Source organism: Phalacrocorax aristotelis, chromosome 4, assembly GCF_949628215.1.
Source record: "Phalacrocorax aristotelis chromosome 4, bGulAri2.1, whole genome shotgun sequence".
Classification (NCBI taxonomy): domain Eukaryota; kingdom Metazoa; phylum Chordata; class Aves; order Suliformes; family Phalacrocoracidae; genus Phalacrocorax; species Phalacrocorax aristotelis.
Window position 1 is genome coordinate 47,690,291 of NC_134279.1, and position 24,932 is coordinate 47,715,222.

Below are 24,932 nucleotides of genomic sequence, written 5' to 3' on the forward strand. Positions count from 1 at the left end.
CGTGCGTGCATGTGTATTCGTCAGTCGATTTCTTTCAAGAGAGACCATAGGGGAATAATGGACACTGCACCAACATGTTTGTGCATGGGAAAGAGAGAGCGCAAACAAAACAAAAAACAGCACAGGGGAAGGCAGGCATCGGGGAGAGGCTTGGCCTCTGACAGTGTTGGTGCGATTTCAGAAAGCCTCGGTACTGTTAATGGAAGCTGCTCCATCCTGAAATGCGCCTTAATGGCCTTGGAATTGAGATATTTCATAAACACCCGAAAGAAGACTTGGGAAAATGCTGATGGGGAGGGAGCCAGGGGCAGAAAAATCCTGGAAACCTCCTTTGTTGTTCTGATGCCTGCTCATTGTGATGATTGGACATAACATTTCATTACTATGATGGCAAATTCCAGTTTATCGTGAAGGCACATATTCCCTCTAAGGCTCAATTTAGATTGAGTAGGCAGATTCCTTTAAAGGAGAAAAAGAGGGAGAGGGCGAAAACGAAGGTGTTATGCATTACTGAAAACGTTTCCAGCCCTGTGCCCCGTTGCGCCCCCCCCCCCCCCCCCCCATTTCTGCTGCAAAGGTTGAGCTAAAGACTGTGGTTGTCAGTTATATGCTCACTTTCCTGTCTCTGGCCCTAATAAATATATCTCTTCAGTCAGCATTGGTTTCTCATGTTTTCAGAATGTCTTGTGACTATTCTTTCTCTAACACTTGAGCACAAGAGAAATAATATGCATTTTATTGAAAAATCTGCCTTTGTAAGAATATTGTGCTATTTTGTCAATAGCTGCTCTGATTTTTCCCTCTCCTGGGAAGCCACATATTGAAAGGAAATGACAAGGATAATTTATGCTTGAACAGCTGAAGAGGAGAATGATGGTGGTGGTGGAGGGGTTGTTTTGTTTTGTTGGTGCTGCAAGACCTGAAAGCAGCTGGAAAGCCAAATCTGTACTGTGAAGATTTTTGTTGTTCTGCATGAATGTCCTGATATTCCCAGTGTAAGATGTGCTGTGTCAGTTCTGTTAGAGTCGGTACTTCAAGGCCTTTCTTTCAGTGTGGAAGCCCGTATTTAGAAGAGAAGGAGCTCACGTGAATGTTTTGTGCCAAGTGGTGTGGTTTTTTGCTTGTTTTTAATTCTTCAGGGAAGCAGTCTGGCTCTGTAAAAGCTTTATCTTGGCAAGATTGGTACAATCCAACCAGGCACTCGAATACCAGTGATCTGCAGAATCAGATATGTCACCTTGCATTTTTTAGGCAGATACCTGTGTCACTGGCGGGGAAGGGGGGCATAGATTTGTAATCTTCTGTAAATGTTTTAAAGTAATCTCCAGACCCCCAGAATACCATGTTTATTAATATACAGCGCGTTGATTTCTACTGCAATAATTAAAGAAGGACAAATGTCATGTTTAGTTTGCTAAAGTTGTTGGAGGGAGAATACATTGAAAATTAAAATCACCAACTGTTTGGGTTTTGGTTTTTTTTGGTGTGTGTGGTTTATTTTTTTTTTTGGTAAACAACAACAACTTCATAGGCTTTTAGCAGGAAATGCAATTGTTCTTTCTTGATGGATAGTTTCCACATTCCTTTATTTTTAAAGGATCCTCATCCACTCGTTTCCAAATATTAGTTTTGGGAGGAATAGCTACTGTATTAATCACCTCTCGCTGTTTGAATGAAACCCTCTTCCTCGCAGGAAATCTATAGGAAGTCCTCTGGCATAAAAGTTGTGGGGATCAGGAATACAAATACGTTCTTTGTCACTCAGAATGTTGTAAGGGACAAAGTGTCCTGAAACACATGGGCTTTTCAGAGATCTGCATTCTGTTTATCCAACCGTTTAACCTCATCACCATTAGCATTGTTGTGGTTCTCTTTTAATTAAATGCTGTGTTGTTTGGTATGGGGATGGAGGGTGGGAAAGAAACCTTGGGAGTTTGCCTCAATTACTCTGCTTAGGGAATTATGAAAAAACAGTCAGTCAGATGGCATTCAGTAAGATGCTAAAAAGCTTGAAATGTTAATATTTGAGTATGCCTGAACGGGGCATAGAGAATTGTATATATGTACATTTCTTTCAGCACAGAGAAATACTGAGTAACGGTGTTGCAGTCAATGCCATGGTGTTTTATCTGGGGAAAATACAGTCTCTAAGCAGAACCCTCTTTATAATGGAAGTGCAAACCTCATGCTAAAGTGGTGGAGCACGCCCAATTTTAAGCAGCCTTTTCAGTAAAACTAAGGACCAGTTTGATATTTGCTTGATCAGAAGCAGCATTGGTGGCTTGTGGTCACATTTTCAATACTTCGGGAACAAACTGCCCACAATTGTAGAAAATTGATGCAGATGCAATTGATCTGAATTGATTTGGATCATCCGGATTTAGCTGAAGATTGTTTGATAGACGAAGGGAGATGGAAGTAAGGAGGGAAAAAAGCAGGGAATTTTAAAAACCACACATTTTTACTGCTGAATAATCTCTTGATACATGCTATTAAATCGTCTGTACTCCAGGGTTTCTTTAGACCTCCTAGCAACCGCTAGGTTCAAAGGCCATGCAAGGAGTTCATTGTTCATGTGGAATATTAATTTCCCAGTGGAGGACTGACTTGGAGAAAAAACACTGGAAAAGAAAACTACAACAGTGTAGAGCTTTGACCTTGCTTGAAAAGAGATGTTGAAAAGTTTGAATCCAATAAAATTTATACATGTTACTGAAGAAGGGGAAATATAGTTGAAGCTTTTGATAGATTGCTGCTTAATTGAAGGGAAAGTAAAGAAATCGGATGAAACTGCCAAGCAGGATAAAACTTACTGAAGCTTCAGAGGGCTCCAAAAAGTCACACAAAATAATATGTATAGCTTTTGAAATGTTGGAAGCTTCTTGCTTTTATTTTGTCTTTCCCCTCCCAAATAACAAAGGCAAATCCTAGATTTTGTTGTAGCAGAGAGAGGAACTGCACCCTGTGGTTGACCCAGCTGTTAAATGTTACCAGAACTGTGTCGCGCTCTGGAAAGAAATACTTTTTTTCTGCAGTCATTCTTGAGCTGGTTTAATTGAAGATCTCGGTGTTGGAGGTAATGTGTCAGTTTGAGATGGGGGTGGTGTAGGGTAACAGTCTAGCACACACAGCATGAAGGAATGTCTGAAGAGCTTTCTACAATGGTAAAAACTAATTCCAGAGCATGCTTATTTGAAGGTTACCTTCTGAAAAGTTTGCCATTGCTTTATTGCTCTTTGCAATAAAATTTCCTTGCAGAGGTTTCAGTGCTCCAAAGTTGAAGGGTAAAAGTCAGTCTCGGTGTTGCTCTACTGTTACTGGAGTTTGATTACTAAGTTGAAGCAGAGGGAAAGGAGAGAAGTATGTAACACTGCTGTCCAACTGATGGTATCTGTGTGGAAATTAAAATTTGCAGGAGGAAAAGATATCCTCATTCTCTGTTTCAAGGCTGTTTGATGGAAGGTCTAGGACTGCCTCTTCAGCCTCCCTGAACAGTAAGAAGGATCTTAGGAGTCATTTGAGCAAATTTGAGCGTCCTATTATTTTTTTTAAGCTTGAATCTCTAACTCTAATAAAAAAAATAATATTCAGAGATAACCATGCTTGATTGAAGAACTCACTTTAATGTTAATTGAGAAATGACAGATACATGCAAAGCCTTGAAACTTGTTCAGTTCTCCTGTCCCTTAATTCAGTTATCTAAATGAATATGTTCTAGCTTGAAAGTAGTTGTTTTTTAATTAGTGTTTAATGGAATAATCAGTATCATATCACCTTTTCCTTTCAGTGTGGTGTTAAGAAACACCTTCAAATTCATCTGCTTAACAGTAGTATGATGTCTTTGCCTCCCTGAATTCTGAGTAGTTTCGTGCTGTCTTAGACCAGACCCATTAATGGGACAGTAAAAGCTGAGAGCGTGTAGGTGTCACTGGCGTGCAGGGCTAGCTTTGCCTATTGGTTTTTGCTCCATCTCCTTTGCTTCAGCCTGTGCTGACCTGGTGAACTACACATGGGTCACTCCGTTCAGTTACTTCAGGGGTTATGCTTGCATTATTGCTTGGGAAGTTGCTCCTGGGATTGCTGTGCCTTCCAGTCGCTTTTGGCCTCTGGGGTGTCCACTTTACCTTGACAGGGAAGTAAGAACCTGCAGCGCATCCTGCTCTGGGGAGGGGATCTAAGTGTGCTCTGTCTTCAGACCACAAACTTTGTCCAAGTCCATTGGACCAGTCATTTTTACACAGTTTCTAGCTTGTTTTGGTTTTCCTCCTCGTTTCTGGCTTAAAAGAATTTAAAAGGCACCCTTCTTTCTCCTCCTGTAGAACCCTGGTTTTCACTTCTGTGGTTGCCTGCGCAGTATGAACTCGCGTACAGCGCTGTGCCCATGCCTGTGTGTTACGCCACTGTCTCCACGCCTTTCCCACCAGATACCAAGATGTTTTCTGCACACCCATGACTTCACTTTTAGATCAAGCTGTGGACAATGTCCTGTGTCCTACTTGTGCATTCCGCTGACCAAACTGCATTTGAGTACCTATTGTTGTTCTTCCTGGCTGCTATGACCTATGAAAGAGGATCCCGTGTGGTTTGGGTTTTTTTTGTTATTTATGGCATTAGAAGTAAATCAAAGATGAATGAATATAAGAAGCAGAAGTCTGTGTGTGTGTCTGTCTTACCTAGACCTGTTCATTTTTTTGTCTCAGTTCAAAGCAGTCATCCCTGCAGGGCTAAGTTTCAGGTTATTTTTCCTCCCCAGCCTCTGTTGCTGCTTGCATATAAAGTCCCTGTGTTCTCGCTGCTGGTTTGCTTGGACCTTTGGCCAGGTCAGCATACACAGAAGTGCTCCAGGATCGGGTCACCAAAGGGTGTCGTCTCATTGGTGTTTGTGCAGAGGTGTCAGTCTGCATCTGCATACATTTCTAGGTGTGTTTTCCAGTAGTCCTGCTGACAAGTAATTTGTTATATGCACACTAGACATTGTGATAGCCTACTGAAGATACAGGAAGCTCCTCTTTCAAGAACAGACAGCGGTTCAGAACAGAGTGCTGTTTCATCACAAATAGCTCCCAGTCTTTCACAGGTGTAGAAGTTATACTCTGCTTTTGTTGGCAACATTTGATAAACCTGAAGGGTGTTAAGTATCTTGCCATTTTGGATTTGAATAGCAGCCACATCTTTGGAAAATTCATTACTTGTTAGAGGGGGCTGAAATGTGAGGATTTTGCAGATCACCTTGGTTTAGCCTAGTGACCTGCTCAGTTGTGAGCAACAATAGGCCTTCATTTGTATGCAGGAGAGTAAACTACCATCTTTGTAACATTCTTTGCACAGTTTAAAGACACATAAGTACAATTGGGTATGAAGACTAAACAGATGGTATTTTGCTAAGCACATTGTAGGAGTCGGGAAAAAATTGGGGGTTTCTTTTCCGTGTTCTGGGAGCTTCTTTAGTGTGACTCTGCTTCATAACCCATAGCAGGTTGTAGAATATTTCTGTGAACAGCATTAAAACCAAATCAACATCTTATCACCTAAACTCTGTGCCATGATTCAAGTAAAGCAGTACTGAAAAAAATTTTCAGATATGATTACTCTTGGCTCCTCCTGAGCATGCTTTTACCTGGTTGGAAGAGGCCAGACAGTATTAAACCATGATCAAAACTTGTCAGCTAATTTAGAGCTCGTGTAAGAATTGTTAAATAATAAAATATTAACTGTGCGTTTTTTTTCCCTTGAAAAGCATGATACATTACATTATTTTAAATTATAAAGCAACTATTAAATTATCAAGACTGGGTATTTGATGGTTTTGGTGGAGTAGATGTAAATCTGAGCCTAGAAATACGGGTTGCCCTTAGTAAGAAGTATGTAATGAATACTTTGTGCAATTCTGCCTAACCATTGGGTTTAATTTTCACCAGAAAAAGGAAAAGAAGTAGTAACCATTGAAACTGAGACCTGAATGCCTGAACTGAACCAGAACACTTTCAGTTATAGGCCTTTTTTTGTAGGTAGATTAAATATGAGGACAGGAAGCAGAAATGAGGGTTAAAAGCTTCTCTGAAAGTCTCAGGAAACTGTGTGCTTCTGTACTTGTCCTTGCAGTAGTTTTTGGTGTTGAGGCCAGTGGGAACCAGAGTAGTCCTATGGAAAATGCTTGAATGTTGAAACTGCAGAACTCTCCCAAACCAGCATTTGTTGCTCCCAAATGACTGTAGCTACGAGGGGGGGGGTATGAAGGTTTTTATAGCTGCTGGCTTGCTTTTTTCAGCACATTTATCAAGTTGGCTGCTCTACCAGTGCTGGTTTGTGTCTCACTCTTGGATGACATATAGGTGCTGGAATTATCTTGCTCAAATAGATGGGGAGGAGGAAGAAGACCTGGCTTTACAGGAAGCGTATTTTGGGATGCAGCGTGATGGAGTGGGTACAGCAGTCTAGTTTAGACAGAGCCCTGGGCTTTATTGGCAGCTTTTAGGCAGTCTGCAAAAGGTAACCGAAACAAGAATACTTTATTTTCAACAGGCTTGAATTCGTTATAAAAAGGGTAGCAAGCTTCCCTTTTGCTTCCTCCAAAGAGAGACGAAAATCACTAGGTTTGAAAGTCAGGAGGTGAGGGAGGTATTCCCAGTTGTGTCAGTGGTCATCTTTGTTTTCCTGGGTACCTTAACTGTTTCTGCAGTTCCCTACCCTTAGACTGTAATATTAGACAAAATAAAGGAGAACTGTCTCCTTTATTTTGTACTGTAATATTGCCAATCACAAGAAAGGTCCTGTATCAACCCAGGCCTTGAATTGGTAATGGTGGGTAAGAAAGTACATGCAAAAATAGGTGTATTCAGTGTGAAAAGAGTAGTCCTCATTCTGCAAGTGAAATCCTGCGTTCAGATCAACCATTGGACACCACAGTGTTTATAAGAATTTTCCATCTCGCCTTCCTGCGAGCTGAAAAAGAAAGCCTGTTTATAATACCAGCAGTAGATGATGTGGAATGATTGTTACTCAGTACTGTTATCACTTCTACCTGTCAACCAAATCGTCACAACCCAAAGATAGTTCTGTTTTCCATCAAATTGTAGATGATGTGATTCATATAATTTTTAAAATACAGGAGTGGTTCTTGTTACTTCAGTGGGAAATGCTATCTGCACGAGATAGCTACAAAAGCACAATTTATTAGAAATTTCAAGTTGTGGTGTTGAAAAAACAGATCTGGATGGTTTTATTGGATCTCATAGGGTATGAAAGCAGAAGACAAAAGAGGAAGAATGAACAATTTATTTGAGGAACTGCTTTTAATTTGTGGACTTTCATGTGGACCTATGATTCTTGAGGGTAGGGATGACCTGTGTATTCCACATGGATTTCAGTTATTGTGAAAAAGAATGAATGAGGAGTTAATTGTATTTATACTATTTCTTTTTATTTAGAGAAAATAGCAAGAAGAGAGACAGCAGGGGCATCTTGGAAGTCTCATTTTGTATCTTGTCTTCTAAAGTTTAGCTTTCAGCTGAAATGATTGAGCAGTAACTACTTCTGTTCAGAAGTTTTTCTTTATAAAGTTTGTCCAGATAGCCTGGATGAACTGTAGCCCTTTCTCTTCCTTACGCCTTACTGACCAGAGATTTTATTTTGAAAAGTGTGTCTAACATTACAGTAAAATAGGCTCCTGGATACTAATTGTTATCTTCCCAAATGTGATGGAGAATGCAGCTGAAGTTTGACTAGGATGCTGGAACTGAAGCAATACGAGAACCTCTTCTTGAGTTTGGGTACTGTCCTCAGTGTGGTATGCGTGTCCTTGAAGCATCTCACACACCCATTCTTGGGGCGTCGACAGCGAGTAGGAATCTGCATTTAGTGATCTCAAAATACCTTTTCCAGCTACTATTTTCTTTCCCAGTTGTATTGTTTAAAGTAAAAGAATGAATGGCCCTTTGTAGTGAATTTGACCTCAACGTTTTGAGGCCTGAAGAGTATAATAGACAATTCAGAAATACTTATTTAATGTGGCCTGGAAAAGGCAAAGTTCAGTGTGAAAGCTGAGTTCATCATAACACAGGAAGCTGTGTTGGGAGAAACCAGATTATATAAACTAGTTTTCTTGCCCATTTGTGTTCTTTTAATTTCCTCCATAATTTCCTATGAATTTCCTGTTGATGACCTGTGACCTAGTTTCAGGAGATGAACTTCTGACCATATGTGGTAACGTTTAAAATACCGTAAATTGGACCGTTTATCTTATAAGTCAGTAAAGATGATGTACTAAATTTCATTGTGGTACTTAACTTTGCCTCTTAAATTTTCACAGTGGTTTAGAGCAAAGTACCATTCTTCATTTTCATAGGATGTTATAAATTCTGTTCTCCTGAGAATTTACATTCTTGGGTCATACAGTGACCTTATTTTACTACACATAAGCCTTAAACTAAATATTTTTTTAAACGGGGTGAAACGGAATTATTTTTTACAAGGGTTTCTTAAGATTTGTGTGCTTTTAGGTGTAAATGCTGCGTGGCTGGCTGGGTGAGCAGAGGGAACAAAATCTTCAGAGGAACTGGCTTTAACATTAAGCTTGAAACAGCTGCAACCCCCATGTGTAAATTGAGCACGTCTGCAGCATATCTATTTTGAGGGACAGAAGGCAGATACCACTGGCCATGGAAGGTTCACCCAAGGCCCAGTGGGTCCCTCGGCCTCCGGTGTTAACCTCAGAGCAGGTTTACTGACACGGAGACAGGATCACAGGTGGGAGCAGTTGCTCTTGGTCCATGCACTGACTCCATCCCTTTGCACTAGTCCAGTCCAAAATTACAAAGGAAATCTACCTTTTGGGGGAATATTTAGTGGTTTGTAAGATATTACTAGGTCTTCAGTCTCTGCTTTCATTGTGGGTGGATGCAGTTACTTTCCTGCTTTAGATACAAATGTTTTCAAGTTGTACTTATTGTATTGGTTTGTGATGGAAATTATGAAAAATCTTGGAAATTATGGGGAGTGATATATATGTATACACTTGGTCAATAAGATCATTGTATGTAAATACTGTGAGATCAGGGCTCAATGAAAATCGTTTGGGTTTCTGTATGGGACCAGTGGCCTTCCATAGGCATTGAGTTTGAGGAGTGAAGTCCTGAAATCATATTTGTGTGGGATATCTGCATAAGAATGGAATATTTTTGCAGAACACAGAAGCAAAAAATGGTTTTTTGCATTTTTTGCCAGACAGCTCTAATGAAGTCTCAGTTTCTGAACAACTTCTTAGAATTTCTCTGGAAAGAGGTATAACTATCTCTAAATGAAACATTCTGCGGATTATTTTTTTTTTCTAAAATCACGAAGCGTCTTCCTTTGAGTGAATATTGGGTTCAGTCTGTATAATTATTTTAATTGCAGAAATATTCTTCAGTAACTATTAGTGTAAAATTAAGGCATCTTTTGGAAACCTCATTTTAAAAACCATGTTCTTAACTACCTCTTTTTCACAAGAGGGTAAAGTGGCTATGTAAGGTACTGTTTATGTTAGAGCCACATGCAATAACTTTTTATCAGGTATATGGTCTGCCATAGCACAATACAGTAAAGCGTAGTTTATGTAAGTTAAATTTTATACATTGCAAACCTGTGCTCTGTGTGTGTATGCTAATGGTTATATGTGAGAATGCACGCTAAGTTCCTAAGGGTCTAATTCTGACCTTTAGTAGGAAAAGTGCACAAGTTTTTGGTTGATTGTTCAGGTAGGAAACCTTAATTCCCAGCAGTGCTGCTTCCGTGAATGATGCACATACCTGTCTCTCTTACATATGTTCTTTGCCTACATCAGGGAATTGGAAAGGCTGAGGACGGCATAGCTGTAGCTGCTGAGTAATGCTCCCTTTTAATTGAAGTGGGCCTCTGAATAAGGGCCATAGATTGAACAGCTAGAGAAACTGGGACAAGCTTACCAGAAACAAGGGGCGGGTGTGATGGCAGTGAACAAAGAGGAGTTGTGGGCAGAGTGGTGGTTCTGCCAGAGCAGCCTTCTGTTCTTGTGCCCTGGCCATAAGAAGTATGCTTCCCCAGCTTGCCATCAGATTTCGATTTAAGTCATTTAGCTCACTGGGTTTAAATCAGGACCATTGCTCCTTCACTTCTGTGTCTCTGAGCTCATTTCAAAGGCTAATAATTGATACAACTCTTTTTTTTTTCTGCCTACCAGATGATAACCTCATTCAGTTTTCATCCCAGTGCTGATTGTTCCAAATAGAGCCATAGGCACGCAGCATTGCAGTGCATTCAGTTTTTCATGGTTATCCCTTTTTATCCTAAGAGCGTTCCCTTTTTCACATCTTCAATAAATGTACTAAAGTAACATGAAGTGTTTCACTGTAGCTTGCATTTAGAGTTAAACCATGAAAAGGTAAGCTAAAAAAGTTGAGGAAAAAAGCTTTACCTGCCTGTGCCATCATAATCCATTCACTAGTTAATGGGGCAGTTGAATAGGATGGTATATTGCAAGCAATGAGAAAGGATACAAAATGATGTTGATGTTGGATTTTACTCATGGGTGGGTGCCACACCAAGCTCTGTCAGTGCTAGGTGTGGCAAAATTGTCCAGCAGCACAGCTGCCCTCAGGAACTGTCATTTTATCTCTGGTAGCAAATTAGCTTCAAACTCAACTTTTCCGATCAGAGCATTTGACCTGTGTTTTGCACTCCTAAATGGGCATGCGTATGTGATTGCTGTGCATAGCACTCGGGGGGCTATTTTGTTATGGGGGACCAGCAAAGAGAAAAACATCTAAAAACTGCTCTGGTATACATTGCCATGCAATGGCAGTTTTTTATGACAGTTTTCCAGCAAGAGCTGGAAGTAGTGAGGAAAACTTTCTTTTTTTTTTTTGCCATAAGTGAGAACCTAAGAGTGGCCATGCCAGATGAGACCCAGGTCTTGTCTTGCCCGCTATGCTGTTCCAGCTATGACCTCAAACAGGTGTCCAGGGAAGAGGAAGAAGAGAGCAAGTGCGTGTGGTACTTCCCTTGCATACTTCCCTGCCTCTAGCTGTTTTGGGCAATACAGTTTGTCTAGTAATCCTCAACAGGTTTCTCTTGCAGGTATACTCTGTGGTACCTGTGGAAATATTAGGGGGGTGACAGCGGCTCACCTTGTATATAAAGGAGCTGCCCAGTGGCAGCCCCGAGTTGTGTGCATGAGGTCTCATCCTGTCCTGTTTTGCACCATTTCTTGCTAATAAGGAATATATGCACGTGCGAAGAAGGTTTTGAGGCTCTTGGTGTTTTTTGGTGGTGGAGGAGCAGCAGGTCAGCTGTTAGGTCAAGAGGCAACATCAATCCCTTCTCTCCAAATGCAACACACACAAATTCCAGATTCTTGTAACTGGGATATTAATAGTATTCATGTCATCACAACCTATCTTATGTAAATAGAGAATGTGTAGTCATGAATGAAGCATTTTTTAATTATTTCTGTACTTCTACTTATTCCTTCTTTCACTTGGTTTTATTCCCTTAGTTCTTCCCTTTCCTTGCCCGCTAAATCCTGGGCATCGTGAGCCGTCTCATCTTGAAGGTGACACATGCCTAGATGGAAGGCTTGCATTAAGCAGGAGTTTTTTGGTATATCAATTCTTAACATTCCAAAAATGTCAACTCCTGATTCACGTTGCAAGCAGGATCTGGTGCCAGGATGTTAGTCGTTTCTAAGACTTCCACTTATTAATCAGGCAGAACTGCTGTTTCAAGACAGTTGTCCTGAGAAAATACTGCAGAAGTAGATCCTAATGTTACATGTCTCCAGGGTATCCCCTTTCCTTACTTTGGAGGCATTGGCTGGCTTGCAAGATTAATCCTCGTTGAGAGGTAATTGTTTGGCTAATAGCTGAGGGCCATAACTCTCCAGCATGGCTTCCTGAGCTTGTGACACGTTGGGTGTTTCAGTGAAAGTGCTGGTTTTCACAGGAGCCAAATGTTCAACATCTATGAAGGCTGGTAAATTTGGCTGTGCAGGTTTCAAAATCCAACATACCTGGATTTGCATCTGGGCCTGAACTGACCCCATCTGTGTGCTCGGCAAATAGACTGCCTTTGAAAATGGTAACAGAACGTAGAGCTGAATACCTGTCTGGTCACCATCACCTGTCTGTAGAGCTGCTTGAAGCATCCATCAAACTGATGTCCCATGCCCTGTCAATTCATAAACCAACATCATAGAAATGTGTTTTCTGAAATAGATTTCAGGTGCGTTGTGTAAGTGTGGGTGGAGGTGACTACATGTGGTGGTGGTTCTGGTGATGCTCTGTGTGTGCACCGCGCATGGTCCGACCCTCCCAAGGGATGCTGTATTCAGTGACGCTCATGGGAGTCATCTTTTCGCTATGTATTTGGAAAATAACTTCACTGCGCATGCTGAGTGCTGTAATATATTTATATAGGTTATATATAATTTTACCTTATGTTCTTTTTAAGACTGCTCTCTTTAATCTCCACCCTTCTACTTAATTTTTTATATTCTACTTGTTAATATAGCACCAGAGTACATCCATTTCATATATTCTATTGTATACCAATGCGAGTGTGTTTTGTGTATGCTTTGTGTACATCTGCAGGTGTTTAATTTAGATGTGGGTGCTGTTAGTAATTGTAATTGATGTTGCCGGTGTGTTTCCTAGCAAGACTAAAATATAAACACTGGAAAAACAATGCAAATGGTAGAAAACGTAGGATGCAAAACAGTAAAAATTATAGAAAAGTGATGAAATTTTAGTAATAGACTTCAGTTGAAAAAAATTTAAGAATTCATTCTTGATAATCTTTGCATTTGTCACTTGTTGTTTCATTTGCGGAAGTATTGTTAAGCGCTGTTGTAGCACTGAGATTCTCACAGGAGACTGTCTAGTGGATGCTTAATCAGAGTAACTCCAAAGTAGATGATTTTACAGTCTGAAGTTACATATTAAAAAAATTAACATTTTAAATTCTAGTGCACAGTAAGAACGTATGAAATGTTCCTTACAGGATCTGAAGCTTTTTTTTGTGAACTTTTGAAAAATGTGTGTACTAATCTGTATTAGCTAATCTAGAAGCAACAGCATAGGTCAAATATTAAATGTTTATTTTGGCTTCTCTAATTGTAGGATTATTGAAAATCACCTGATAGACCATGGGTCAGATTCTTCTTTGTCTGCCAGTGCAATTCTATTGATTTTTAGCTGAGTTATAACTAGTTTATTGTAGTGTGAGAGCAAAAGCAAGGCAACTGCTGGCAAACGTAGAATAAATTCTCTAGACAGAGAGCCAGGCAACAAAATTGAACATCACTTGATGACAGTCAGGGAAGACCAAGGATCATTTGCAGTATCAGATTCAATACTCTCTAGTTCTTCATTCATTAGTGTTGTTGGTTTATTTCTAATTGTCTGATTTAAAGGGGGATATCCACACTCACATTGAGTAATGGCATATCTCTGCAGTAGTGTCGTTGAAGTGAACAGTGTTACTGCTGTGACAGCAGTGAGCTCAGCCTGGCGTTGCATGTGCATGTAGGCTGGTCATCCCTTGCTTGCACAAGGGGTGGAAGGGGACCTGGAGCTCTTGGTGCTCAGGTGGAGGAAATGGAGAAGACCCTGGGGCACTTATGTCAAAAGCGTGTAGGTAAGGGCAGGGGAAGAACTGGAGCCTTAAAGCGGTTATTGCTGAGTATTACTTGCAGGTAATCCTAAAATCAGGGCAAGGGGCCAGATTTTGTGGTAAGATATCCTGTCTTGCTGAAACACGCTATGGTGTGACGCCATAGAGTTTACCTTTCCCTCCTGTGATCCTGAGTTTCACCTTGCTGTAATTACAACATGACAGTCCATCCCCTTGATTTTACTGGTAGTTTGGAGGATAGAGAGTTCAACCAGAGGCTGATATTTAAGTGAAGTAGGAGGTAAACTCATGTTCAAAGGGAGATTTTTCTGAGTGGAGGCTTCAGGGCCTCTCCCCAATAGTTATTCACAACTCACTATTAAAGTAAAGAAAGCCAGGATGTTGTTATGAAAAGTTTCACAGTGAAAGTCTCTGTTTTCCCATTGCTTTCATTCATATGGCTTCTCTCTCTTGTAAGTACTCTGATATCTCCTTGTGTGGCTGAGCTTTGGCTTCAGTCTTTCCTCAGTAGACCTTGTAATGCATCGCCAAAACTTGTGGGGACATAAGACCTTTGAGACTGCTCCCCCTCTGTCAAATTTGTTTGATACTGTCCAAGAGTTACGATCTGGAAGAACTGGTAGTGCAGGGCTAAGAGAGATAGCAGTGTCACACAACATGTTCCATCATAAAACGAGACGAACAAAGTCTATAAACAGGTCTCCAGGAAATATATGGGGGCCCTGACCTCAGAGTATTTAATTTACTTAATACTTAGATTACGGAAAAAACTGCTGTTTAGTAAACCCAAAGCGTTTTATTAAAAGCAAAAGGTTTGTCTTGTTAATCTGAATTTCAGAGCTCTTAATGAACAAATTCTTGTAACATTTCTCCCCTGCTTCTTCAGAAGTGAAAAGGGATAAACTGGGTGACTGCTGGAAACCTGTAGGCTATGCTCTCTGTTGCAAAGCATAACTGCCTCATTGGTACTTTGGAGTAAGATAACTTATTTAATTCATCATCGTGGGGAACCCTGGATGTGTAAATATGAAAGGAACAGGCCACAAATAAAGTTGAACATTCAGCAGCATTTCACAACTCTGAAATAAAATATATGAAGTGCAGTGTTAGCAAATGTTTATATAAAACATGCTACGGTATTACATTTAACAATTATGCCTTTCTTATCTCAGACACTTATCTCTAGCTAAAGCCAAGCGGCTTGAAGTTTAAATTGCTCAGTATTTTTGAAGTCAGTGTGGTAATGAAATATGCTAAGCAGCTGGGTTTTATGTGTGAGTGTTTTGGGTTTTTTTTTTGGCCTGACTACTTTTATCTTTGAAGACACAAAAATAATGTCGTCGGAAGGAAAAGGCCAAAGTCTAATGAGTTTAATTGCAAAGAGCTGATGTTCATCATTGCATTTATAACTTCTTTTTATCATTTGCATCTCAACTTTTTGAAAGTCTTTTATACAGAAATATGTGTATTATATGAGGACAAGTCCTAAGCCCCCTGTCTTGTCACCTCTCTCACAGCCCCAAAGAGCTCTGATGACAGCAGGGTTGCTGTTCCTGTGGTCAGGGGCAGGGTGGTGGGACTCCAAGACCCCTTGCACAATGAGCCGATGGCCTGACACCAGGCCTGTCTGACCAGGCATTTGCGAATGGATGGGAATAGCGTAAGCTAACTTTTTGGATGTCTCATGACTCCTGCTCTGTTGTATACTTGTAAAAGCTGACTGAAACCAGCTCAGAGACTCAGCAAGGATATAATGAGGCATGGCTTGTTTTCAGAGATCCAGAAATCATAGTTACGCCCAGATCTTTCTTGGTCCTTGTGGGTTTGTTGTGGGTTTTGTTCTGTGAAGAGCAAAAGGCGCAACCTGCTTTTGTAGCTTGTGTTCAGATAAGAAGTTCATGTCTGCTGTATAGTTCAAAATGGCAGAGATCTTTTTCTTTTAGTGTGTGAACCACAAAAGTTGGGATCTTACGTTGCTTGTCCTCACTTTTGTGATTATAGAAGATAACATAATCTCTTACTTGCAATGATATCTCTGCTGTGATTGCAGCTATAGTTTACGTGGAGGAATGACATTAGGGAACAAATTAATATTGGATTTATAGCTTCTATTATGACATCAGACAAGACCAGCCAGCTCTTTGTGTGACATTAGGAAATGCTCTGTGGCTCACCAGTAGACCAAACCTCAGAAATAATGTGTTCTGGCTTTGGAGGTCAAAGGTGGGATGTGCTTTTTGGTGGTTCTCAAAGCAATCAGCAGTACGGAACAAGTGGAGGTGGGGTTTTTTTGTTTGTGGTTTTGGTTTGTTTTTTTTTTTAACTATGGTCTTAATGGTAAGCACACATACTTTTAAGTAGTTTCTTTTTGGTTTCAAATCTATCACTGCTGAAATGCCTATGCAGTTGGGAATAAGTAGAAAGTTTAATGTCAGAATTCCTAAATTTGACTCTCTTTTGGGACCAGTGAAGCCAAAGCAGCAGGTACGTCTTTACAGCCAAGAGACAAGGAACCCAGCAACCCAGTGGTATTTAGATGCTCATGTTGGTCTGTAGTCTCTTAAAGTGTTCTTCCATGTCTAGCAGTATTTTACCAGCTTCCATGTTGTGATTTTTACTACCATTCTAGCCTTGCCTCTCCAGGCATTGGTCAAGTGGACGTCAGGTCCAATGTGACATTTTAGAAATTTTGATTGTGTCCCTGACTCTCGAGAGAAACAGCTTAGCATCAGTTTTACAAAGGGGAGTTGAGTCTCCCTGGGTGGAGCTGAGCTGTGGTACTTAAAGGAGCCGGCCATACAAGCGAGAGTGGAGAAATAGCTCAGGAATCCTGATGCCAAGAGACTGATAAGCTGTGGTTTTGCAGGATTTATAGCCACTTTTTCTCCAAATGTCACTGACAAACCCTCCTCACACCAAGAAAACAAATTGTATTTCAAAGATGGTATCACCAAGAGAAAGAAAGTGCATTTTTATTTATTTTCTTTATTGGTATCTTAAGGTGTCCTCTAAAACACCTTCAGACATCTCAGGACTGTCCGTGTCCTGACAGTGAATGGCTCTATTCTGAGTTATTTCCAAAATAAAGCTTTTGCCTCTTCCTGTGCGCTTTGCCAGCAATTTTTTGATGGTTTCCAGTGACATTTGTAGGAAGTTTGACCTGTAAAATGTCAGCAAGTATGAGGACAATTTCAGAAAACCAGATTAAGCCACTGAGCTACCAAGGCATCTGCTTTATTTCTGGCTCTCTCAGGTGAGAGCTCATCTGTACAGCAGTGAGACATTTTTGCTCTTCACTGTCACCCTGAGACCCTCCTCCCTTTACTTCACCCTCACCTTTCTGGGCTTTCTGCCCCCAAGTGGTGACCCTACTTTCTGGAAAGGTCCCTTCCCACAACTTTGCTTTCTGCCATATCATGTAGGCAGAGCATGAAGTACGGGACTTTGAAGGTTTCAGGAAAGCAAGACCAAGTTTGTTTTAATAAGGAATTGAAACAGAGCTCTGACTGATCAACGTAAGCAAGATTTCAGGATGTATTGAATTTTGGGGTACAAGCAATTGCTCTTCAAGTTACTTACTGTGAATGTTAAAATACTGTAACTGGAGAGAGAATATTTATGATTTTTTTAATAATTAAGTGGTGTGTTATACATGCAGTGTCTATATTTGGATACATTTACATGCACTCAGAAGGAGTGGTACTCCTTTTACTCCTAGTCAGGATGTTTTATTGGGATCTGCATGGTGCTTTCAGGCGAAGAGTAATGCAAGTCAGAGCTTTTTATCAGCAAAGATCAACAAGAAGTCATAGTAAGTGGTATATATTTTGAGTTTCTCCTGCTATCTTTTGCTAAAAAAAAAAAAGCTTAATTTAAAAATGAAAACCAGACGTGCACTGATCATCGGCATGGCTTGTTTGTTATTATTGGGTAAGTTGTTTTGTTGTTTTTGCTGTTCTCTGAACCCTTAGTGTTCAGGGGGGAGAAAGGTAATCATGTTTATTTTTTGCACGAGCAGTATGATATTTTGGCTTCCAAGGTGACAGTGTTATGTTGAAGCAACCATTTAAAACTACTTAGAGGCATGTTTGTTATGTAAAAGTCACTAGCTGAAACTGTAGTAAAACGATCTTGAATTTGTTTACCTAACTTTGTATAGCAGGTGGCAAAGAAACTTCATCCCAGATATATGAATTCAGGTGTTAAATTATCTGGGATGCTGCCTTCCCCCATTCTTAAGCCATTCATTAAAAAGACGGAAAAGAAGAAAGAAACTAAGAGTTAAAACTGAAATACTCTGGCTTTCAATCTAGTCATTCTTCTGTGGAAAAAAAAATTTCTTTTTAAATATCATGTGGCTCACTTATGTTGCACTTACGTTCCAGTGGCAAGAGTACTTGTTCTAATTCAGAGCATTCAGGATTTTAAAGTAGTTTAGTCAGACTTTCATATTTAAACTAAAATAAATAGGCATATGGCAAGTGGAAGAACGTATAATCACTCTGCTGCCTCAAAATTCTTTTGAGGTCAAGAATTTGAAAACAGGAACCTACAGTGCAGCTTGTGAACACAATAATAGGAACAGCCGGTGCTCAGCACTTTTGAAAATGAGGTCACTTTATTCCTGGTTGAAATGTGCAAAATGGGTCATCTGGGCATAGGCTTAAGACAAAGGCCAAGCATGTGGCCATTTACAACTAGGTTGTCCACATTGCCAGAACTAGTTGGTTAAAAGGATTTGGTTAAACAAGGAAACACTGGGATAGGTCTGCATTTTTCCTGACTTGTGGAAGCATAGCTCCTACTAGGAAGGATAAATTGCTGCCATATATTTTCAAAGATCTGCTCATCCTGGGGATGACATCATCCATATTTTCTACGCTCACCCCTCCCTCTTGTGCCTTTCTGCTTGTCCTTCACATAACCTACTTTAGAAAACACTGCTGTATTGTACAGTCCTTGGGAACGCGGCCTCTCCACCAGTCTTAGCCCTGGGACTCTCCTGGTCCTGCCAGGAAGACAAAGGAGAAATTCCCAAACATGCACAAAACCTATAGTATCATCAGCAAAATCTAAAGATGCAATAGGAAAGATAATAAGAACTCATATTTGACTGTTGAATTTTTATTACAAATGTTCTGTGCAAAATATACATAACTTGATGGCATTAAGGCCCAGATTCTGCACTTTTGGTTAATTGAACTGTTGTTGCTAACACATTAAAGGTGACGGTCCAAGTCACAGCATACAGGTATTACAGAGTTTGTGAATTTGAGACCCAATATTGATTACTGTTGACTGTTGCATGACATGCATCGGAAGTTTAGCATGAGAACTGATAGGTGTATTCAATACGAGTGTGCAGGTCTTGGATTCCAGGCCCTGCATCCAGTCATCCCAGTAGCCCACACAAATTGGCATCCGATTGAACATCTGCGTACTGGAGGGTCAAGATTATAGGAAAATTCAGGTTGGAAGGGATCTCATGTAATCGTATTCCAACCTCTTTCTCATGAATACAAGCGAATCCTTTCAAGTGGAGTTGAATATTTGCGCACAAACAAAGCTTTTTAAAGTAAATTGCTAATTTAGTTGGGGAATAGTACATGCAAATCACACTGGTCTTAAGTAGAGGCTTGTGGAGCCTGTCCTAAAATAAACTGCAGCCCTAATTCAAGGACCACCCATTTTTGTCATTAATGATCTTTCTTACAAGTGTATTTAATTAATCTGCGCCCATTTTATGCCATTTCTTGCTATAATAGCAAAAATACTGGTTTTGTTGATTACATAATACTTCTGTATCATTGTTCTCACTGTTGCGTGCACTTCTGTATCCAGTTGATGAAATAACCCAAGGAAGTAGAGACATTATCAAGAATAAACAAAGCAGAAGGAAAAAACCCCATGTTCTCAAATCCTATACATTTTGCCCCCTGAGGTGGACCTGTGCTCCAGGGCTGTATCTCGTATTTAGGACCAGGTTTCAGATGTGCCCATGAAAATGGTTCTCATAGTTTTATTTTTATTGTAAATTTATTTTACTGAGACAGGCTTGGTGATTGCCTTCATACAAGTGAGGTCATTTGGCCATCTAAACTGAGCTTACATTTTGGCTAGTTTTTAACAAGAGCTGTCAAAAAGCTTGGAGGAAGAAGGCAAAGTGGTGATAGCAGCAGTGCAATGAATTCCAGACTGGAAAAGCAGAATGTAAGGAGGCAGCTCTGTGGCTGGCAAAGTGCAGCCAGGGCTGAGCTGGGATATCGGCACACATTGTCGCAGAATACAGGGTTGCTTGTACTATGTGTGTGTGGTATGTTTGGTTTTGAAAAGTGTTTCACTTCCACCAAAGAAACTTTCAGTGAACTATATATATGATGTGATAAGTATTCATTGGCAACAAGTAAGTAGTTAATATGATAGTGCTTAATAGTTTGCTGGTTTCGTGCTTGGGGTTTTTTTTAATTATTATTATTTCTCTGCTACAAGGTCTTGGATATCATTCAGCAGAAATACTACCTTGTGATACCACGTAACTTTACTACTTTCAGTTTCACTGGTAGAGGAAAGCACATAAAAAGCAAAGCATAAGATTCCCACCATGTCTTTTTGTTTCCAGGGTTTGCCTTGGATGAATTGCTGTGCTGAAGAGTGATTAATCACTAGCAGGGGGATGGAACGAGGGTGGCTGGCACACCAGACAGAAGCAAAATTGTCTGCTGGATGCCCAGATGAATGGGCTGTGTCTGGAGGAGCAGTGGTGGTGTCTGTCTTGTTTTCATATCATGAATTGTGTCTCCCTTTTGACTTCATCCCAAATTCTAGTAGACAGTTTTCAGGTCACAAGGGAGGCTGCCACAGCTTCTGCAATCACTGTAATTGACTCTTGCTTTGCAGAAGAGGTATTTAAAGGGTAACAGTAATATTTACTAGTCATTCCACAGTGCCTTTTGTATTTCACTTCATCTTCAGTTGAAACTGTTGCTGGACTAATAAATACAACAGTTTGTAAGTTATTTCTCTAGGATTTCACATGTAGTCGTTTCTGTCCTTGCAGGAGTTGCATGCTACAGAAGCTGCATGCAGTGTAGGTTATGTTTAGAAAAGAACCATTTCTGGCATCCCTGCAGTATCTTTTGCATGACCATATTTTTCTTTCTTACTCAGAGCCAAAAGATTTGTGCATGTGTTATAGGAATAAAACTATTTGTGTGCCCTATAATAATGCAGCAGTGATTTTGAAACTTTGTATTGCCTTATGTTTCCCTTGAAGTGGGTAGTTTTCTCCTCAGCTGTCTGCACAGCCAAGACTTGAAAGCAACCCTCCATCAAAGCGTAAATATCAGTACGGGTAGGTTGCAAGCCAGTTGTAGTTGTGCTTTAACTATAGCTGTTGAGAACACTTAAACTGGATGTGGCTCCTTAATGTAGAGCAAGAGGAATAGAGGGGTAGCTCTTTAAGCCCCTGATCTGCTTGGGGGAAAACTGTCCTCACTGCAGAAATCGGAAGACAGTCTTCGGGGTGCCTTTAGAGGGCAGTGCACAAGCCCTAAGTAGGGAGACTGTTGGGGGAAAAAAGAAGGTGTATTCCTGGATGAGACTACTTCATGCTGTGGAGCTTCAGGGAGAAAGTTGTGATCAAACCCTATTGAAATCACAGCACGGGGCAAGGTGGAGGAGCCAAAGGGGATTCAAAGGTGCCTTTGCCAGGCTTGGCGTTCTCTGGGTAGGCAGGAAAGAGAGGAGACCAGAGCGTAATCCAGTGTGCTAGATGTCTGTGCTGCAACAAGAAAAGTGCACTGGATTTTAAATGTATACATTTTAAACATAAATCAAACAACCCCCTGTCCTCCAGCTCTGCCTAAGTCAGACTTAAGGTGCTTCGCTTCCTTACTTGCCCAAGGTAGTGGCTGCATAACAGTTTTCCCCTGTGAAATGCAATATTGCTGCTTGCCATGCTTAGCATTCGATGATGGGTTAAAGCCCTTGATTTAAACAATGCTCAGGGCATAGTTAGCTTTGTCTGCACTATTGTAGTATTAGCTGTTGTAAGAAATGGTACTGAACATTTTACCTGTGCTAAAGTCTTTCTCGCCTACTCTGAACTTCCACGCCAACACTTATATTGTCCGTAGAAGAAAAGTTTATTCAGAAAGTAATGCATGTTTGCATATATGTATATATATGTCACAAATAAACAGACATAATTGATTCTGCACTTTTTTTGGTTTTGGTTTTTTTTTTCCACTTTTCTGTGCTTGTTTTGTTCTGTACCATTTAGTTTATTTCAATGCAGCATACTGTGGTACTGAACACTGTCTGTATCTGCTTTGTTAAGTTTGTGTAGTGTTTTTACATTTTCTAGTGAAAGCTGTGGGAGCCTATATAGGTTCTTTGTCATGCATATGAGCACATTATGCAGGCTTACTTTATTCTGTCTCCCTGAGTCTTGCTTTAAGTGTGTTCTGTCTTTCTTTTGCTTTTCGGGCTGTGGGTTAAATCACATACGTGATGCTTTTGTTTTGATTCTGTGGACGGATGACTCCCAAACTCTGAGACCCTTCATAATTTCCCTGTAAACACTGTAATTATGAATACTCATACGATACACATATTTTCATGAGGATTTACTATGCTTTGTGTCTCTGTGCAAAATTCAGTTGAAGTATTCTTAGGGGTCAAGTACAATGTTTTGTTGTTATTGCTACCATAAATTTTCATTCTTATTTCATTGAATGAATACATTCTTGCCCAATGATAATAATTGAGGTCTTCAAATGTTTGGTGTCAGATACTTTTGTCTCAGCCTTTTTCGAGAGTATTTTGGCCAACAAACTTGAAGCTTTGCTGTTTTAAATAACTTCTCACAGTAGCTTGGAGGTATTAGTCGCATTGTAAAAACGCTTGTTGGTTGATTCTGAGGGGAAACAGTGTGAAGGACCTAAGGAGACAATTTCTTAGGACCCATAATGGTGGTGAAATTTTGGTTTAGTCTGACCTCTGCTGGGTAAGGCTTGGACTTGACCCTTCCTCTGTGCCAACCCAACGCAACCCAGCTCACCCCTTCTATTGACAATGACCTACCTATGACCGGGAATTCAAGTCTTGACTTTGTAAGTATGGACGTTGCCAGATTTGGTTATGAAGCAAAGTTCACATGCCTGGTGTGCAGCTGAAGAGAAGATGCTGACATATTCTTATCATAATTTTTTATTTGTATTGCAGGGTATTAAGAGGTACCCATTGTGCTGGGCACTGAAAATAAAGGATTGTGAATGCCTTGAAGCCTTAGGATCTCAACAATTTAGAGAAGTAGGACGCAAAGTATACATGGAATAAAATATTCTCCTAAATTTTATACTGCCAGTAAATTCTGTCAGTGAAATAGTAACGCAGCAAAGAAGAATCCAGATTATCAAGTACAGTTTGCAAGAGAGACCTCGCTTTGGAATTTGGGGAGTGTGGAATAAATCATCCTTTGGGAGCTTTTATGCCCTTTTTTGCAGCAGAGCCATCCTTGTAGTTATGTGTAAACAGCTGAGTTAAAAACGTCCATAAATGATGCATAAATTTTTGTTTAAAAAATACCAACAAGAAAAAAAAAAAGATACAGGAGTGATTCCTAACCTTCTGTTATTCAGCCATTGTCTGATGATGAGAACCTGTGTGTGCATGTGTGTTTTGGATAGTATGCATACAAATGGTGAAGATGGGGGACATAAACAGAGCCCCTCCATTCTGAAATGAACAGTCCCCTCAGCAGTAAGGATGTAGTATATTTTTTTTTTAGCATTTAGGTAATCTCTCTCTGGTTGATGCTAATCTCTGCTTTCCTAAGACGATGGGAAAGCAAAAAGCAAAATTGGGAATTGTCTGTCTGCATCCAAATCGCTGTGGCTACCAGAATAGCCAGAACCCTCTCACCACAGTGGCTGGTGAAGTCCTCCGTGACGCCTGCAAGGCTAGACTCAGTAATGTTTGCCTTGGGGACACTCAAGACAAGACTGGGTTACAGACATGCTACCTATCATCACTGAGGCTGGGAAAAGGGAAAAAATGGAAATGTGGGGTACTGTATTCTTGCATATTCAGCCTGACTTGACTGAGCAGTGCTGTAAGAGAAATGGTGTGCGTATGCTGTTGTGGCATGTGTTCAATATGGATTACTGTGGTAGGTGATGGGGATGTGATACTTGTTTTATGGGGTTTTGAGAACTCGTTAAAAGCTGTGACTATAACTTGCTGATCTTTTCTTTCTTTTGTGAGCACTGACACCCATAGGCTGTGAAACTAACCCAATTTGTTAGCAAGAAAAAAGAACTGGAAGGGAAAAAAAACGCTTAATAAAACTTCATTCTAGCTGCTTATACTCAGTTGTATTGTGCTTTAAATATGTAAAATAAAGGATGTCGTAGTGCATGGGGAAACAGGGCTTCTTGTTTCTAACTAAGCTTATATTCCTCTTTTGGGGAATACAGGCCCTGGTATGAGGAAAGTAGGGTTCATGGAAGTAAAGCATAATACCTGGTTATGTATTCACAGGAGACGTTATCTGTTGCCTGTGTAACTGAACGTGTAACAAGAAATGGAGATTGGTAACCCATAGAGGCAACCACTGGAAAATTAATCTACCTGGGGTCTTATAAACTGTCTTGAGCTTCTTCTTAATGAAGAGTTCTCAGGTGATACATGCCTAGACTGGGAGAGATTATGGGTGGATATTAACAGGATGTTGAGCTAATCACTGACACAGAGCTGGTTCCCCTTCTTTCTTCGCTTTGAACCTTAATTACATCCTGAGAATGAACCAAGAAAGGAGAAATAAAATGCACCCCAACCCAAAAAACTGTTCTTGGGAATTGATTGCTGGATAGCAAGTCATGGTGATGAAGTGAGGTAGCTGCTGCCTGGGAGGTATTCTGACTTCTGCAGTAACCTGGGTAGAAACCCTTCCTCTGTGCACCAGGTTGTCATGCAGTTGGAAGAGCTGAGCGATATCTGAAGGCTGTGGATTCCTACCATCCCCCAGGCCAGGCCAGCAGCCCAGGCCTATATTCAAATAGACGGTTGGAAAATTTATTCAGGATGCTTAGCCTGTTTAGTGGTGCAGGCCAGCCTAGGACTTCTGCCATGGCTTTCATGCATCATCCCCAAAGGGCCATCCCTTCGTTTCCTGTGATCAAGTAAAGAGCTTGTTAGCTTTGTCTCTTTGGTCTGGCTAGCCAGTGGGACCATTGTGCTGATGTTGTTTACTTGCGTATAGGTCTCCCCCAATCATAGAATTGCCC

General features: G+C 40.5%; 1 protein-coding gene across 3 annotated transcripts in view; it reads left to right on the forward strand.

The window, feature by feature from the left end:
- STOX2 (storkhead box 2) overlaps window positions 1-24,932 on the forward strand; it is a 148,655-nt gene that overhangs the window by 75,273 nt on the left and 48,450 nt on the right. The gene's annotated exons all lie outside the window — the stretch shown is intronic.